The sequence below is a fragment of the Entelurus aequoreus genome, linkage group LG19 (genome assembly GCF_033978785.1).
Source record: "Entelurus aequoreus isolate RoL-2023_Sb linkage group LG19, RoL_Eaeq_v1.1, whole genome shotgun sequence".
In the NCBI taxonomy this organism is placed as follows: domain Eukaryota; kingdom Metazoa; phylum Chordata; class Actinopteri; order Syngnathiformes; family Syngnathidae; genus Entelurus; species Entelurus aequoreus.
This window is the reverse complement of record NC_084749.1, coordinates 31,429,829-31,434,828: the sequence shown is the minus strand read 5'-3', so window position 1 is coordinate 31,434,828 and position 5,000 is coordinate 31,429,829.

Below are 5,000 nucleotides of genomic sequence, written 5' to 3'. Positions count from 1 at the left end.
GTGAATGTATGTTGTCATTAAATCACTAAGGTCTGAAGAAGACCGATTGCAGGACAGAAAACGGCGACGAGTGCAAGGAGGGCTACAGGTGAGAGGTCATGTGATGAATTATTCTTGTAGTCAACTATTGCTAGACTAAAGCGTAATTCCTCCACTTATTTCAATTACCTTAGTTTTACATCTTGCATTGTTATTGTGCCTATAAGAACCGCAATCTGTTTCCTTTCTAGAGAGTGGAAAATTAACAGAACTGGAAACAGGGAACAGGGTTGCTTGTTATGGGCCAGAAAAATACCTTGATACTTGCCATTGTTAAACATTTATGGAAGCTTAAGGAATGTATTTGGCTAGGCTAAAACAATTTTTTTTTCTTTACAGATCAAACATTTTAGCCTAGGGTGAAAAATAAAATCAATGATGCAAAGTCTTCTGTCTTTGGTTTATTTGACTTAGCTAATATAATTGAGTGTACAAAATAATATGTCTATACTCTTATGGAAATGCTATGGTTTATATATATATTTTTTTTAAATTGTTTTTTCATGGTAAAAAAAATAAATTTGACAAGTTAAAAGTAGGAATGTCTAAGTCTATCAAATACATGAACCTTTTTCCATACTATGGTTTGTATATATATTTTTTTTAATTGTTTTTTTCATGGTAAAAAAAATACATTTGACAAGTTGTTTTTTTTGCAAATATTTTTATTGAATTTTACAGTTAAAATCACATTTAACAGTCATACTTTGGTCACGCAAAGCCTTCATACAATCACACATCCACTCATACCCACTCACATGCACACTTGAGGAGAGAGACAATTCAAGGTTTACAGTATAAACATTATTAGAAAAGCTACCCAGAAATTGTATATATATATATATATATATATATATATATATATATATATATATATATCCATCCATCCCGCTCTGGCTCAGGATCAGCAGGCTATCCAGACCATAGCAAGATGGATGAACATTCCTCGGCATCCTCAGGAAGTGATCCCAAGATCACCTCTCGAGGACCTCTCCACCGTTCACACTTAAAAAAGAAAAGGAAAGTCACAGAAGTTGATCAGATGTAAAACAATACAAAATAAAAAGACACAAAAAATAAATAAATAAATAAATAAGCAAGTAAACCGTGGCAAGGCCATATCAAAAGTAACAAAAAAAACACAATAATAGTGTAGGATCAATACAGAAAATAATAAAGATAATAAAAAAGGAATAAAACTACAAAAAAGATGGCAGATACATTTGACAAGTTAAAAGTAGCTTTATTGACGTTTGAGAATGTGCTGCCGGATCTCCGCCACAAATAATTAAATAAAATAAAGTAAGTAAATAATAAAAATTATTTTTTTTAAAATAAAAAATAAAATTAAAAATAAAAAATAAAAAATAAATATATATATATATATATAAATATATATATATATATATATATATATATATATATATATATATATATATATATATATATATATATATATATATATATATATATATATATATATATATATATATATATATATATATATATATATATATACAAATAATAAAATAAAATAAAGTAAGTAAATAATAAAAATTATTTAAAAAAAAATAAATATATATATATATATATATATATATATATATACATATATATATATATATGTGTATATATATATATATATATGTATGTATATATAATTAAATAAAATAAAGTAAGTAAATAATAAAAATTATTTAAAAAAAAAATAATAATAAATAAATAAATATATATATATATATATATATATATATATATATATATATATATATATATATATATATATATATATATATATATATATATATATATATTTATTTTTTATTTTTAAAAAAATAATTTTTATTATTTACTTACTTTATTTTATTTAATTATTTGTATTTGTTATTTTTAATTTAATTTGTATTTCATTTTATTATTATTATTATTATTTTTAAATTATTATTATTTTTGTTTAATCTTATTATTTATTTGTGTGTGGCGTCGCGCGGGTCTCGCTTCCTGTTGGGTGGGGTCCGTGCCCGTGTGGCCCGACCTTGCGCTGTGGGGTCTCTGTTGGTGACTTGATGTGGTGGCGGCGCGGCGCCCGTGTCTGGTCTGGATACTGTGTCTCGGTTGTTTGGATACTGTGTCTCGGTTGTTTGGGCGGTGGTGTGTTTGTGCGGGTTTGGGTTGGGGTGGTGGGGTCTTTTGGTGGTGGTGGTGGTGGTGGGGGGGGGGGGGGGTGTTGGTGTCTCTTGTTTGCGTGTTGGCGTTTGGGCTTGCTGGCGGGCTGGCGCTGGCTGGTCTCTGTGATCTTGTTGGCGTGTGGTTGCCGGTCACGTTTTTTTTTTGATCGCTTTGATTTGATTGGGTGGTGCTGGCTGTCTGGGGGTGTTGTGGCTGCTGTTTCTGCTGCCGTTTGTTTGTGGTGTGGGCGCCCGTGGCTGCTGGGTCTGGTGCAGGGGGGGTGGCTGATGTTGTGACTGGTGGCAGCGCGCGCGCGTGGTGGTTGTCGGGGCTGACAAACTGTATATGTATGTGTGTGTGTGTGTGTATGTATGTATGTATGTATGTATATATATGTGTATGTGTATGTGTGTGTATGTGTACATGTGTATGTTTATGTGTATGTATATATATATGTATGTATATTTCTGGGGGTACGTTCTGGGCCTGCCTGTCGGGTGGGGGTCGGCGCCTCAGGCTACTGCATCCGGACTGCGTGTCTGGAGCTCCTGGGTCCCGCCGTCCATCCCTTCCGGGTGCCCGTCTTGGTTGGGGCCTGCTGGGTCTGGTCCCTGCGTCTACTGTGGTGGCTTGGTGCTGCAGGGTATTCCGAGGTGCTGCGAGTCGGCCAGTTGTTGGGGTAGCAACCTTGTGTGTCAGCATGTCTGTGATCTTCTTTTAAATCTTTTTATTTTTTTTATTTTTTTTTATATATATATATTTTTTTAATAAATAGATTTAATTATTTATTTATTCTTTTTAAAAAAAAAATATTTTATTATTATTATTATGTATTTATTGATTTTATTTATTTATTCCCCTACCTCAGGGGGGGACTCGGCGGGGCGGTTGCTGGTTGTTCCATCTCCATCGTTGGGGTCCCTGCGGGTGGGGTGGGTGGTTCCTGTGGCCCCGTGCTGGGTGGTCCTGTGGCGGCCGGCTTGGGTGGGGTGGCCGTGGGCTGGCCTCGCCGCGCTCTCCGGGGGTGGGGGGGGGGGCTCGTGGGGGCCCTGTTGCCGGTGGGGCGGGGGCGGTCTTCCCGTCCGGTTGCGGGGGGTCTCCGGGTCCCTCGGGCGGGGCGTCCCGCCTTTCTGTCCGTGTGGGGTGTGGTCTCTCGCTGGCTTGGGGTCTGGCTGCCCCCTGTTTTTCTCGTGCCTTGTCCTCTGCCGGGTGCGTCCGTCTGCGGCCTGCTGCTGGCCCTTGTGGGCGGCACGGTGGGCCAGGCTCTGGGGTTCCTGTCGCTGTCCGGCTTGGCTGCGTGGGGGCGGTGGCCCCTGGTTAACTGGGTATAACACATGGCACACTGACAAAGCTTAACCTATTGTTACTATAACAATCTATAAGGTTAATGTAGGTTGCTTCTCTTTCTTCCCCTCCATTTTTCTGCATTCTTTCGTATCTCAAGTTATCATTACGTATATGTATTGTTGCATTTGAACAATTGTATTGTTGATAATAAAGGTAAAGTACTGGTATTGTTTATTTGTCATTTCTGTATTTTTTTATTTATTTTCGCTAACTGCTTATTTGCTATTACTTTTACCATCATATTTGTACATGTCGTATTTGCTGATGTTGCTCTGTTGTTGTTGTTGTGTTTGCTGTTGTTGTTTTTGTCTCTCTGTCTAATCCCCCTCTTGTCCCCACAATTCCCCCCTCTGTCTTCCTTTTTCTCTCTTTCTATCCCCTCCTGCTCCGGCCCGGCTGCACCAAATGATAATATAAATACATTTAATAAAGTCAAAATACAAGTAAGGCAACAAGAGAAGTATCCTACACTTCTCTTTTGTAAAGTAAATCTGAACAGCCGATATGGGCATCTACATCTACTATATGATTTGCCCGAGAAGCTGGGCAGGACATTATAAAAAATTAAAAAAAAATAAAAATCAAATAGTTTCTACCACTCTTATTTTTTTGTGATAGAGTGATTGGAGCACATACTTGTTGGTCACAAAAAACATTCATGAAGTTTGGTTATGAATTTATTATGGGTCTACTGAAAATGTGACCAAATCTGCTGGGTCAAAAGTATACATACAGCAATGTTAATATTTGGTTTCATGTCCCTTGGCAAGTTTCACTGCAATAAGGCACTTTTGGTAGCCATCCACAAGCTTCTGGTTAAGTTTTTGACCACTCCTCTTGACAAAATTGGTGCAGTTCAGCTAAATTTGTTGGTTTTCTGACATGGAACATGAAACAAAAATTTAGCTGTTTGGGGAAACGTCACTTCCTGTCAATGAGAAAGGACGCAAAGAAAAAGGCTCCGCTTCTGCTACCGGAGTTTTTGTTAAGTCTGAAGATTTTGACCACTGATTTGCGATCACAGCCACAGGAGAGTCACCTGGCATCTTTGACCGGATTTTGGTCAGTTGAGAGGCACTGATACGCTGAAATAAGGCGAGTTGGAAGAGCCGTTAGCCTCAAGCCAACGGCGCCTTACCGCAATTCAAAGCGGTTGCCTAGCAAACAAAAACTACGGCGAGTTTACAGCTGTTTTGAAGTACTCTTGATCATCCTGACCAATTTTCTCTCAGCAGCAGGTGATAGCTTGCGTTTTCTTCCTGATCGTGGCAGTGACAAAACTGTGCCATGCACTTTATACTTACGAACAATTGTCTGCACAGTTGCTCTTGAGGCTTTAAGCTGCTTTGAAATGGCTCCAAGTGACTTGTTCAAGTCAATGATTCGTTTTCTCAGATCTGTGCTGAGTTCCTTTGACTTTCCCATTGTCGCGTTTGTAACCGAGT